We start from the raw sequence: 15030 nt of genomic DNA, 5'->3' as shown, positions 1-15030 counted from the left end.
GGCCCTGTAGTCTTCAAAGGCATCCAAAATATCTGTTCTCAGATTCCACAGAAATAAGGCTAGCAAAGAGATCCACGAAATACAGATGTAACTCTGTGAGTGGAAGTCACACATCACAGAGCAGGTTCTCAGAAAGCTTCTTTCCAGATTTCATTTGAGGATATTTCCTTTTTCACCATAGCCCTCTATGGGCTTCCAAATATCACTTTGCCAATTCCAAAAGAACTGTCTTAGCGAAAGGCTTCTGGAGGTGAAAGCTGTAACTCTGTGAGATGATTTCACAGAACACAAAGAAGTTTCTCAGAAAGCTTCTTTCTCTTTGTTATCGGAGGATATTTCCTATGGCCCAATAGTCTTCAAAGGGATCCGAAATATCTGTTCTCAGATTCCACAGAAATAAGGCGAGCAAAGAGATCCACGAAATGCAGATGTAACTCTGTGAGATGAATTAACAGAACACTAAGCAGTTTCTCAGAAAGCTTCTTTCCAGATTCCATCTGAGGATATTTCCTTTTTCACCATAGGCCTCTATGGGCTTCCAAATATCCCTTTGCCAATTCCACATAACTGTCTTAGCGAAAGGCTTCTTGAGTGGAAATCTGTAACTCTGTGAGATGATTTCACAGAACACAAAGAAGTTTCTCAGAAAGATTCTTTCTCTTTGTTATCGGAGGATATTTCCTTTGGCGCTATAGTCTTCAAAGGGATCCGAAATATCTGTTCTCAGATTAAACAGAAATAAGGCTAGCCAAAAGATCCACGAAATACAGATGTAACTCTGTGAGATGAATTAACAGAACACTAACCAGTTTCACAGAAAGTTTCTTTCCAGATTCCATCTGAGGATATTTCCTTTTTCACGATAGGCCTCTATGGGATTCCAAATTTCCCTTTGCCGATTCCACAAGAACTGTCTTATCGAAAGGCTTCTTGAGGGCAAAGCTGTAACTCTGTGAGATGATTTCAGAGAACACAAAGAAGTTTATCAGAAAGCTTCCTTCTCTTTGTTATCGGAGGATATTTCCTTTGGCCCTATAGTCTTCAAAGGGATCCGAAATATCTCTTCCCAGATTCCACAGAAATAAGGCTAGCAAAGAGATCCACGAAATACAGATGTAACTCTGTGAGATGAATTAACAGAACACTAACCAGTTTCTCAGAAAGCTTCTTTCCAGATTCCATCTGAGGATATTTCCTTTTTCACCATAGCCCTCTAAGGGCTTCCAAATATCCCTTTGCCAATTCCACAAGAACTGTGTTAGTGAAAGGCTTCTTGAGGGGAAAGCTGTAACTCTGTGAGATGATTTCACAGAACACAAAGAAGTTTCTCAGAAAGCTTCTTTCTCTTTGTTATCGGAGGATATTTCCTTTGGCCCTATAGTCTTCAAAGGGATCCTAAATAGCTGTTCTCAGTTTCCGAAGAAATAAGGCTAGCAAAGAGATACACGAAATACAGATGTAACTCTGTGCGATGAATTAACATAACACTAAGCACTTTCTCATAAAGTTCTTTCCAGGTTTCATCTGAGGATATTTCCTTTTTCACCATAGCCCTCTAAGGGTTTCCAAATATCACTTTGCCAATTCCACAAGAACTGTCTTAGCGAAAGGCTTCTTGAGGGGAAAGCTGTAACTCTGTGAGATGATTTCACAGAACACAAAGAAGTTTCTCAGAAAGCTTCTTTCTCTTTGTTATCGGAGGATATTTCCTTTGGCCCTATAGTCTTCAAAGGGATCCGAAATATCTGTTCTCAGATTCCACAGAAATAAGGCTAGCAAAGAGATCCACGAAATGCAGATGTAACTCTGTGATGTGAATTAACAGAACTCTAAGCAGTTTCTCAGAAAGCTTCTATTCAGATTTCATCTGAGGATATTTCCTTTTTCACCATAACCTTCTATGGGCTTCCAAATATCACTTTGCCAATTCCACAAGAACTGTCTTAGCGAAAGGCTTCTTGAGGGGAAAGCTGTAACTCTGTGAGTTGATTTCACAGAACACAAAGAAGTTTCTCAGAAAGCTTCTTTCTCTTTTTTATCGGAGGATATTTCCTTTGGCCCTATAGTCTTCAAAGGGATCCGAAATATCTGTTGTCAGATTCCACAGAAATAAGGCTAGCAAAGAGATCCACGAACTACAGATGTAACTCTGTGAGTGGAAGTCACACATCACAGAGCAGTTTCTCAGAAAGCTTCTTTCCAGATTTCATCTGAGGATATTTCCTTTTTCACCATAGCCCTCTATGGGCTTCCAAATATCACTTTGCCAATTCCACAAGAACTGTCTTAGCGAGAGGCTTCTTGAGGGGAAAGCTGTAACTCTGTGAGATGATTTCACAGAACACAAAGAAGTTTCTCAGAAAGCTTCTTTCTCTTTGTTATCGGTGGATATTCCCATTGGTCCTATATTCTTCAAAGGGATCCGAAATATCTGTTCTCAGATTCCACAGAAATAAGGCTAGCAAAGAGATCCACGAAATACAGATGTAACTCTGTGAGATGAATTAACAGAACACTAACCAGTTTCTCAGAAAGCTTCTTTCCAGAATCCATCTGAGGATATTTCCTTTTTCACCATAGCCCTCTAAGGGCTTCCAAATATCCCTTTCCCAATTCCACAAGAACTGTCTTAGCGAAAGGCTTCTTGAGGGGAAAGCTGTAACTCTGTCAGATGATTTCACGGAACACAAAGAATTTTCACAGAAAGCTTCTTTCTCTTTGTTATCGGAGGATATTTCCTTTGGCCCTATAGTCTTCAAAGGGATCTGAATTATCTGTTCTCAAATTCCACAGAAATAAGGCTAGCAAGGAGATCCACGAAATATAGATGTAACTCTGTGAGATAAATTAAGAGAACACTAAGCAGTTTCTCAGAAAGCTTCTTTCCAGATTTCATCTGAGGATATTTCCTTTTTCACCATAGCCCTCTATGGGCTTCCAAATATCCCTTTGCCAATTCCACAAGAACTGTGTTAGTGTAAGGCTTCTTGAGGGGAAAGCTGTAACTCTGTGAGATGATTTCACAGAACACAAAGAAGTTTCTCAGAAAGCTTCTTTCTCTTTGTTATCGGAGGATATTTCAGTTGGCCATATAGTCTTCAAAGGGATCCGAAATATCTGTTCTCAGATTCCACAGAAATAAGGCTAGCAAAGAGATCCACGAAATACAGATGTAACTCTGTGAGGTGAATTAACAGAACTCTAAGCAGTTTCTCAGAAAGATTCTTTCCAGATTTCATCTGAGGATATTTCCTTTTTCACCATAGCCCTCTATGGGTTTCCAAATATCACTTTGCCAATTCCACAAGAACTGTCTTAGCGAAAGGCTTCATGAGGGGAAAGCTGTAACTCTGTGAGATGATTTCACAGAACACAAAGAAGTTTCTCAGAAAGCTTCTTTCTCTTTGTTATCGGAGGATATTTCCTATGGCCCAATAGTCTTCAAAGGGATTCGAAATATCTGTTCTCAGATTCCACTGAAATAAGGCTAGCCAAGAGATCCACGACATACAGATGTAACTCTGTGAGATGAATTAACAGAACACTAAGCAGTTTCTCAGAAAGCTTCTTTCCAGATTCCATCTGAGGATATTTCCTTTTTCACCATAGGCCTCTATGGGCTTCCAAATATCCCTTTGCCAATTCCACATAACTGTCTTAGCGAAAGGCTTCTTGAGTGGAAATCTGTAACTCTGTGAGATGATTTCACAGAACACAAAGAAGTTTCTCAGAAAGCTTCTTTCTCTTTATTATCGGAGGATATTTCCTTTGGCCCTATAGTCTTCAAAGGGATCCGAAATATCTGTTCTCAGATTCCACAGAAATAAGGCTAACCAAAAGATCCACGAAATACAGATGTAACTCTGTGAGATGAATTAACAGAACACTAACCAGTTTCACAGAAAGTTTCTTTCCAGATTTTATCTGAGGATATTTCCTTTTTCACGATAGGCCTCTATGGGCTTCCAAATTTCCCTTTGCCGATTCCACAAGAACTGTCTCTTCGAAAGGCTTCTTGTGGGGAAAGTTGTAACTCTGTGAGATGATTTCACAGAACACAAAGAAGTTTCTCAGAAAGCTTCCTTCTCTTTGTTATCGGAGGATATTTCCTTTGGCCCTATAGTCTTCAAAGGGATCCGAAATATCTCTTCTCAGATTCCAGAGAAATAAGGCTAGCAAAGAGATCCACGAAATACAGATGTAACTCTGTGAGATGAATTAACAGAACACTAAGCAGTTTCTCAGAAAGCTTCTTTCCAGATTTCATCTGTGGATATTTCCTTTTTCACCATAGCCCTCTATGGGCTTCCAAATATCACTTTGCCATTTCCACAAGAACTGTCTTAGCGAAAGGCTTCTTGAGGGGAAAGCTGTAACTCTGTGAGATGATTTCACAGAACACAAAGAAGTTTCTCAGAAAGCTTCTTTCTCTTTGTTATCGGAGGATATTTCCTTTGGCCCTATAGTCTTCAAAGGGATCCGAAATAGCTGTTCTCAGTTTCCGCAGAAATAAGGCTAGCAAAGAGATCCACGAAATACAGATGTAACTCTGTGCGATGAATTAACATAACACTAAGCACTTTCTCATAAAGTTCTTTCCAGGTTTCATCTGAGGATATTTCCTTTTTCACCATAGCCCTCTAAGGGTTTCCAAATATCACTTTGCCAATTCCACAAGAACTGTCTTAGCGAAAGGCTTCTTGAGGGGAAAGCTGTAACTCTGTGAGATGATTTCACAGAACACAAAGAAGTTTCTCAGAAAGCTTCTTTCTCTTTGTTATCGGAGGATATTTCCTTTGGCCCTATAGTCTCTAAAGGGATCCGAAATATCTGTTCTCAAATTCCACAGAAATAAGGCTAGCAAAGAGATCCACGAAATGCAGATGTAACTCTGTGATGTGAATTAACAGAACTCTAAGCAGTTTCTCAGAAAGCTTCTTTTCAGATTTCATCTGAGGATATTTCCTTTTTCACCATAACCTTCTATGGGCTTCCAAATATCACTTTGCCAATTCCACAAGAACTGTCTTAGCGAAAGGCTTCTTGAGGGGAAAGCTGTAACTCTGTGAGATGATTTCACAGAGCACAAAGAAGTTTCTCAGAAAGCTTCTTTCTCTTTGTTATCGGTGGATATTCCCATTGGTCCTATATTCTTCAAAGGGATCCGAAATATCTGTTCTCAGATTCCACAGAAATAAGGCTAGCAAAGAGATCTACGAAATACGGATGTAACTCTGTGAGATGAATTAACAGAACACTAAGCAGTTTCTCAGAAAGCTTCTTTCCAGATTCCATCTGAGGATATTTCCTTTTTCACAGTAGCCCTCTAAGGGCTTCCAAATATCCCTTTCCCAATTCCACAAGATCTGTCTTAGCGAAAGGCTTTTTGAGGGGAAAGCTGTAACTCTGTGAGGTGATTTCACGGAACACAAAGAATTTTCTCAGAAAGCTTCTTTCTCTTTGTTATCGGAGGATATTTCCTTTGGCCCTATAGTCTTCAAAGGGATCCGAAATATCTGTTCTCAAATTCCACAGAAATAAGGCTAGCAAGGAGATCCACGAAATATAGATGTAACTCTGTGAGATGAATTAAGAGAACACTAAGCAGTTTCTCAGAAAGCTTCTTTCCAGATTTCATCTGAGGATATTTCCTTTTTCACCATAGCCCTCTATGGGCTTCCAAATATCCCTTTGCCAATTCCACAAGAACTGTGTTAGTGAAAGGCTTCTTGAGGGGAAAGCTGTAACTCTGTGAGATGATTTCACAGAATACAAAGAAGTTTCTCAGAAAGCTTCTTTCTCTTTGTTATCGGAGGATATTTACTTTGGCCCTATAGTCTTCAAAAGAATCCGAAATATCTGTTCTCAGATTCCACAGAAATAAGGCTAGCAAAGAGATCCACGAAATACAGTTGTAACTCTGTGAGATGAATTAACAGAACAGTAACCAGTTTCTCAGAAAACTTCTTTCCAGATTTCATCTGAGGATATTTCCTTTTTCACCATAGCCCTCTATGGGCTTCCAAATATCACTTTGCCAATTCCACAAGAACTGTCTTAGCGACAGGCTTCTTGAGGGGAAAGCTGTAACTCTGTGAGATGATTTCACAGAACACAAAGAAGTTTCTCAGAAAGCTTCTTTCTCTTTGTTATCGGAGGATATTTCCTTTGGCCGTATAGTCTTTAAAGTGATCCGAAATATCTGTTCTCAGATTCCACAGAAATAAGGCTAGCAAAGAGATCCACGAAATACAGATGTAACTCTGTGAGTGGAAGTCACACATCACAGAGTAATTTCTCAGAAAGCTTCTTTCCAGATTTCATCTGAGGATATTTCCTTTTTCACCATAGGCCTCTATGGGCTTCCAAATATCCCTTTGCCAATTCCACAAGAACTGTCTTAGCGAAAGGCTTCTTGAGGGGAAAGCTGTAACTCTGTGAGATGATTTCACAGAACACAAAGAAGTTTCTCAGAAAGCTTCTTTCTCTTTGTTATCGGAGGATATTTCCTTTGGCCCTATAGTCTTCAAGGGATCCGAAATATCTGTTCTCAGATTCCACAGAAATAAGGCTAGCCAAGAGATCCACGAAATACAGATGTAACTCTGTGAGATGAATTAACAGAACACTAACCAGTTTCTCAGAAAGCTTCTTTCCAGATTCCATCTGAGGATATTTCCTTTTTCACCATAGGCCTCTATGGCTTCCAAATATCCCTTTGCCGATTCCACAAGAACTGTCTTAGCGAAAGGCTTCTTGAGGGGAAAGGTGTAACTCTGTGAGATGATTTCACAGAACACAAAGATGTTTCTCAGAGAGCTTCTTTCTCTTTGTTATCGGAGGATATTTCCTTTGGCCCTAGAGTCTTCAAAGGGATCCGAAATATCTGTTCTCAGATTCCACAGAAATAAGGCTAGCAAAGAGATCCACGAAATATAGATGTAACTCTGTGAGATGAATTAACAGAACACTAAGCAGTTTCTCAGAAAGCTTCTTTCCAGATTTCATCTGAGGATATTTCCTTTTTCACTATAGCCCTCTATGGGCTTCCAAATATCCCTTTGCCAATTCCACAAGAACTGTCTTAGCGAAAGGCTCCTTGAGGGGAAAGCTGTAACTCTGTGAGATGATTTGACAGAACACAAAGAAGTTTCTCAGAAAGCTTCTTTCTCTTTGTTATCGGAGGATATTTCCTTTGGCCCTGTAGTCTTCAAAGGGATCCGAAATATCTGTTCTCAGATTCCACAGAAATAAGACTAGCAAAGAGATCCACGAAATACAGATGTAACTCTGTGAGTGGAAGTCACACATCACAGAGCAGTTTCTCAGAAAGCTTCTTTCCAGATTTCATCTGAGGATGTTTCCTTTTTCACCTTAGCCCTCTATGGGCTTCCAAATATCACTTTGCCAATTCCACAAGAACTGTCGTAGCGAAAGGCTTCTTGAGGGGAAAGCTGCAACTCTGTGAGATGATTTCACAGAACACAAAGAAGTTTCTCAGAAAGCTTCTTTCTCTTTGTTATCGGAGGATATTTCCTATGGCCCAAAAGTCTTCAAAGGGATCCGAAATATCTGTTCTCAGATTCCACAGAAATAAGGCTAGCAAAGAGATCCACGAAATACAGATGTAACTCTGTGAGATGAATTAACAGAACACTAACCAGTTTCTCAGAAAGCTTCTTTCCAGATTTCATCTGAGGATATTTCCTTTTTCACCATAGGCCTCTATGGGCTTCCAAATATCCCTTTGCCAATTCCACAAGAACTGTCTTAGCGAAAGGCTTCTTGAGTGGAAATCTGTAACTCTGTGAGATGATTTCACAGAACACAAACAAGTTTCTCAGAAAGCTTCTTTCTGTTTGTTATCGGAGGATATTTCCTTTGGCCCTATAGTCTTCAAAGGGATCCGAAATATCTGTTCTCAGATTCCACAGAAATAAGGCTAGACAAAGAGATCCACGAAATACAGATGTAACTCTGTGAGATGAATTAACAGAACACTAACCAGTTTCACAGAAAGCTTCTTTCCATATTCCATCTGAGGATATTTCCTTTTTCACCATAGGCCTCTATGGGCTTCCAAATATCCCTTTGCCGATTCCAGAAGAGCTGTCTTAGCGAAAGGCTTCTTGAGGGGAAAGCTGTAACTCTGTGAGATGATTTCACAGAACACAAAGAAGTTTCTCAGAAAGCTGCTTTCTCTTTGTAATCGGAGGATATTTCCTTTGGCCCTATAGTCTTCAAAGGGATCCGAAATATCTGTTCTCAGATTCCACAGAAATAAGGCTAGCAAAGAGACCCACGAAATACGGATGTAACTCTGTGAGTGGAAGTCACACATCACAGAGCACTTTCTCAGAAAGCTTCTTTCCAGATTTCATCTGAGGATATTTCCTTTTTCACGATAGCCCTCTATGGGCTTCCAAATATCACTTTGCCAATTCCACAGGAACTGTCTTAGCGAAGGCTTCTTGAGGGGAAAGCTGTAACTCTGTGAGATGATTTCACAGAACACAAAGAAGTTTCTCAGAAAGCTTCTTTCTCTTTGTTATCGGTGGATATTCCCAATGGTCCTATATTCTTCAAAGGGATCCGAAATATCTGTTCTCAGATTCCACAGAAATAAGGCTAGCAAGAGATCCACGAAATACAGTTGTAACTCTGTGAGATGAATTAACAGAACAGTAACCAGTTTCTCAGAAAGCTTCTTTCCAGATTCCATCAGAGGATATTTCCTTTTTCACCATAGGCCTCTATGGGCTTCCAAATATCCCTTTCCCAATTCCACAAGAACTGTCTTAGCGAAAGGCTTCTTGAGGGGAAAGCTGAAACTCTGTGAGATGATTTCACAGAACACAAAGAAGTTTCTCAGAAAGCTTCTTTCTCTTTGTTATCGGAGGATATTTCCTTTGGCCCTATAGTCTTAAAAGGGATCCGAAATATCTGTTCTCAGATTCCACAGAAATAAGGCTAGCAAAGAGATCCACGAAATATAGATGTAACTCTTTGAGATGAATTAACAGAACACTAAGCAGTTTCTCAGAAAGCTTCTTTCCAGATTTCATCTGAGGATATTTCCTTTTTCACCTTAGCCCTCTATGGGCTTCCAAATATCCCTTTGCCAATTCCACAAGAACTGTGTTAGCGAAAGGCTTCTTGAGGGGAAAGCTGTAACTCTGTGAGATGATTTCACAGAACACAAAGAAGTTTCTCAGAAAGCTTCTTTCTCTTTGTTATCGGAGGATATTTCCTTTGGCCCTGCAGTCTTCAAAGGGATCCGAAATATCTGTTCTCAGATTCCACAGAAATAAGGCTAGCAAAGAGATCCACGAAATACAGATGTAACTCTGTGAGATGAATTAACAGAACACTAAGCAGTTTCTGAGAAAGCTGCTTTCCAGATTTCATCTGAGGATATTTCCTTTTTCACCATAGCCCTCTATGGGCTTCCAAATATCCCTTTGCCAATTCCACAAGAACTGTCTTAGCAAAAGGCTTCTTGAGGGGAAAGCTGTAACTCTGTGAGATGATTTCACAGAACACAAAGAAGTTTCTCAGAACGCTTCTTTCTCTATGTTATTGAAGGATATTTCCTTTGGCCCTATAGTCTTCAAAGGGATCCGAAATATCTGTTCTCAGATTCCACAGAAATAAGGCTAGGAAAGAGATCTACGAAATAAAAATGCAACTCTGTGAGATTAATTAACAGAACACTAAGCAGTTTCTCAGAAAGCTTCTTTCCAGATTTCATCTGAGGATATTTCCTTTTTCACCATAGCCCTCTATGGGCTTCCAAATATCACTTTGCCAATTCCACAAGAACTGTCTTAGCGAAAGGCTTCTTGAGGGGAAAGCTGCAACTCTGTGAGATGATTTCACAGAACACAAAGAAGTTTCTCAGAAAGCTTCTTTCTCTTTGTTATCGGAGGATATTTCCTATGGCCCAAAAGTCTTCAAAGGGATCCGAAATATCTGTTCTCAGATTCCACAGAAATAAGGCTAGCAAAGAGATCCACGAAATACAGATGTAACTCTGTGAGATGAATTAACAGAACACTAACCAGTTTCTCAGAAAGCTTCTTTCCAGATTTCATCTGAGGATATTTCCTTTTTCACCATAGGCCTCTATGGGCTTCCAAATATCCCTTTGCCAATTCCACAAGAACTGTCTTAGCGAAAGGCTTCTTGAGTGGAAATCTGTAACTCTGTGAGATGATTTCACAGAACACAAACAAGTTTCTCAGAAAGCTTCTTTCTGTTTGTTATCGGAGGATATTTCCTTTGGCCCTATAGTCTTCAAAGGGATCCGAAATATCTGTTCTCAGATTCCACAGAAATAAGGCTAGACAAAGAGATCCACGAAATACAGATGTAACTCTGTGAGATGAATTAACAGAACACTAACCAGTTTCACAGAAAGCTTCTTTCCAGATTCCATCTGAGGATATTTCCTTTTTCACCATAGGCCTCTATGGGCTTCCAAATATCCCTTTGCCGATTCCACAAGAGCTGTCTTAGCGAAAGGCTTCTTGAGGGGAAAGCTGTAACTCTGTGAGATGATTTCACAGAACACAAAGAAATGTCTCAGAAAGCTTCTTTCTCTTTGTAATCGGAGGATATTTCCTTTGGCCCTATATTCTTCAAAGGGATACGAAATATCTGTTCTCAGATTCCGCAGAAATAAGGCTAGCAAAGAGCTCCACGAAATACAGATGTAACTCTGTGCGATGAATTAACATAACACTAAGCACTTCTCAGAAAGTTCTTTCCAGGTTTCATCTGAGGATATTTCCTTTTTCACCATAGCCCTCTATGGGCTTCCAAATATCACTTTGCCAATTCCACAAGAACTGTCTTAGCGAAAGGCTTCTTGAGGGGAAAGCTGTAACTCTGTGAGATGATTTCACAGAACACAAAGAAGTTTCTCAGAAAGCTTCTTTCTCTTTGTTATCGGCGGATATTTCCTTTGGCCCTATAGTCTTCAAAGGGATCCGAAATATCTGTTCTCAGATTCCACAGAAATAAGGCTAGCAAAGAGATCCACGAAATACAGATGTAACTCTGTGAGTGGAAGTCACACATCACAGAGCAGTTTCTCAGGAAGCTTCTTTCCAGATTTCATCTGAGGATATTTCCTTTTTCACCATAGCCCTCTATGGGCTTCCAAATATCACTTTGCCAATTCCACAAGAACTGTCTTAGCGACAGGCTTCTTGAGGGGAAAGCTGTAACTCTATGAGATGATTTCACAGAACACAGAGAAGTTTCTCAGAAAGCTTCTTTCTCTTTGTTATCGGAGGATATTTCCTTTGGCCCTATAGTCTTCAAAGGGATCCGAAATATCTGTTCTCAGATTCCACAGAAATAAGGCTAGCAAAGAGATCCACGAAATACAGATGTAACTCTGTTAGATGAATTAACAGAACACTGAGCAGTTTCTCAGAAAGCTTCTTTCCAGATTTCATCTGAGGATATTTCCTTTTTCACCATAGTCCTGTATGGGCTCCCAAATATCCCTTTGCCAATTCCACAAGAACTGTCTTAGCGAAAGGCTTCTTGAGTGGAAAGCTGTAACTCTGTGAGATGATTTCACAGAACACAAAGAAGTTTCTCAGAAAGCTTCTTTCTCTTTGTTATCGGAGGATATTTCCTTTGGCCCTATAGCCCCCAAAGGGATCTGAAATATCTGTTCTCAGATTCCACAGAAATAAGGCTAGCAAAGAGATCCACGAAATACAGATGTAACTCTGTGAGTGGAAGTCACACATCACAGAGCAGTTTCTCAGAAAGCTTCTTTCCAGATTTCATCTGAGGATATTTCCTTTTTCACCATAGCCCTCTATGGGCTTCCAAATATCACTTTGCCAATTCCACAAGAACTGTCTTAGCGAAAGGCTTCTTGAGGGGAAAGCTGTAACTCTGTGAGATGATTTCACAGAACACTAAGAAGTTTCTCAGAAAACTTCTTTCTCTTTTTTATCGGAGGATATTTCCTTTGGCCCTAGAGTCTTCAAAGGGATCCGAAATATCTGTTCTCAGATTCCACAGAAATAAGGCTAGCAAAGATATCCACGAAATACAGATGTAACTCTGTGAGTGGAAGTCACACAAAACAGAGCAGTTTCTCAGAAAGCTTCTTTCCAGATTTCATCTGAGGATATTACCTTTTTCACCGTAGCCCTCTATGGGCTTCCAAATATCCCTTTGCCAATTCCACAAGAACTGTCTTAGCGAAAGGCTTCTTGAGGGGAAAGCTGTAACTCTGTGAGATGATTTCACAGAACACAAAGAAGTTCCTCAGAAAGCTCCTTTCTCTTTGTTATCAGAGGATATTTCCTTTGGCCCTATAGTCTTCAAAGGGATCCGAAATATATGTTCTCAGATTCCACAGAAATAAGGCTAGCAAAGAGATCCAGGAAATACAGATGTAACTCTGTAAGTGGAAGTAACACATCACAGAGCAGTTTCTCAGAAAGCTTCTTTAAAGATTTCATCTGAGGATATTTCCTTTTTCACCGTAGGCCTCTATGGGCTCCCAAATATCCCTTTGCCAATTCCACAAGAACTGTCTTAGCGAAAGGCTTCTTGAGTGGAAAGCTGTAACTCTGTGAGATGATTTCACAGAACACAAAGAAGTTTCTCAGAAAGCTTCTTTCTCTTTGTTATCGGAGGATATTTCCTTTGGCCCTATAGTCTTCAAAGGGATTCGAAATATCTGTTCTCAGATTCCACAGAAATAAGGCTAGCAAAAGATCCACGAAATACAGATGTAACTCTGTGAGTGGAAGTCACACATCACAGAGCAGTTTCTCAGAAAGCTTCTTTCCAGATTTCATCTGAGGATATTTCCTTTTTCACCATAGGCCTCTATGGGCTCCCAAATATCCCTTTGCCAATACCACAAGAACTGTCTTAGCGAAAGGCTTCTTGAAGGGAAAGCTGTAACTCTGTGAGATGATTTCACAGAACACAAAGAAGTTTCTCAGAAAGCTTCTTTCTCTTTGTTATCAGAGGATATTTCCTTTGGCCCTATAGTCTTCAAAGGGATCCGAAATATCTGTTCTCAGATTCCACAGAAATAAGGCTAGCAAAGAGATCCACGAAATACAGATGTAACTCTGTGAGATGAATTAACAGAACACTAAGCAGTTTCTCAGAAAGCTTCTTTCCAGATTTCATCTGAGGATATTTCCTTTTTAACCATAGTCCTGTATGGGCTCCCAAATATCCCTTTGCCAATTCCACAAGAACTGTCTTAGCGAAAGGCTTCTTGACGGGAAAGCTGTAACTCTGTGAGATGATTTCACAGAACACAAAGAAGTTTCTCAGAAAGCTTCTTTCTCTTTGTTATCGGAGGATATTTCCTTTGGCCCTATAGTCTTCAAAGGGATCCGAAATATCTGTTCTCAGATTCCACAGAAATAAGGCTAGCAAAGAGATCCACGAAATACAGATGTAACTCTGTGAGTGGAAGTCACACATCACTTAGCAGTTTCTCAGAAAGCTTCTTTCCAGATTTCATCTGAGGATATTTCCTTTTTTCACCATAGCCCTCTATGGGCTTCCAAATATCACTTTGCCAATTCCACAAGAACTGTCTAAAGGAAAGGCTTCTTGAGTGGAAAGCTGTAACTCTGTGAGATGATTTCACAGAACACAAAGAAGTTTCTCAGAAAGCTTCTTTCTTTTTGTTATCAGAGGATATTTCCTTTGGCCCTATAGTCTTCAAAGGGATCCGAAATATCTGTCCTCAGATTCCACAGAAATAAGGCTAGCAAAGAGATCCACGAAATACAGATGTAACTCTGTGAGATGAATTAACAAAACACTAAGAAGTTTCTCAGAAAGCTTCTTTCCAGATTTCATCTGAGGATATTTCCTTTTTCACCATAGGCCTCTATGGGATCTGAAATATCCCTTTGCCAATTCCACAAGAACTGTCTTAGCAAAAGGCTTCTTGAGGGGAAAGCTGTAACTCTGTGAGATGATTTCACAGAACACAAAGAAGTTTCTCAGAAAGCTTCTTTCTCTTTGTTATCGGAGGATATTTCCTTTGGCCCTATAGTCTTCAAAGAGATCCGAAATATCTGTTCTCAGATTCCACAGAAATAAGGCTAGCAAAGAGATCCACGAAATACAGATGTAACTCTGCGAGATGAATTAACAGAACACTAAGCATTTTCTCAGAAAGCTTCTTTCCAGATTTCATCTGAGGATATTTCCTTTTTCACCATAGGCCTCTATGGGCTCTGAAATATCCCTTTGCCAATTCCACAAGAACTGTCTTAGTGAAAGGCTTCTTGAGGGGAAAGCTGTAACTCTGTGAGATGATTTCACAGAACACAAAGAAGTTTCTCAGAAAGCTTCTTTCTCTTTGTTATCGGAGGATATTTCCTTTGGCCCTATAGTCTTCAAAGGGATTCGAAATATCTGTTCTCAGATTCCACAGAAATAAGGCCAGCAAAGAGATGCAGGAAATACAGATGTAACTCTGTGAGTGGAAGTCAGACATCACAGAGCAGTTTCTCAGAAAGCTTCTTTCCAGATTTCATCTGAGGATATTTCCTTTTTCACCATAGACCTCTAAGGGCTTCCAAATATCCCTTTGCAATTCCACAAGAACTGTCTTAGCGAAATGCTTCTTGAAGGGAAAGCTGTAACTCTGTGAGATGATTTCACAGAACACAAAGAAGTTTCTCAGAAAGCTTCTTTCTCTTTGTTATCGGAGGATATTTCCTTTGGCCCTATAGTCTTCAAAGGGATCCGAAATATCTGTTCTCAGATTCCACAGAAATAAGGCTAGCAAAGAGATCCACGAAATACAGATGTAACTCTGTCAGTGGAAGTCACACATCACAGAGCAGTTTCTCAGAAAGCTTCTTTCCAGATTTCATCTGAGGCTATTTCCTTTTTCACCATAGCCCTCTAGGGGCTTCCAAATATCCCTTTGCCAATTCCACAAGAACTGTCTTAGCGAAATGCTTCTTGAAGGGAAAGCTGTAACTCTGTGAGATGATTTCACAGAACACA

This window comes from Macaca mulatta, chromosome 17 (assembly GCF_049350105.2).
Source record: "Macaca mulatta isolate MMU2019108-1 chromosome 17, T2T-MMU8v2.0, whole genome shotgun sequence".
Taxonomy (NCBI): domain Eukaryota; kingdom Metazoa; phylum Chordata; class Mammalia; order Primates; family Cercopithecidae; genus Macaca; species Macaca mulatta.
The sequence above is the reverse complement of the archived record's forward strand: the minus strand, read 5'-3'. Positions refer to the sequence as shown.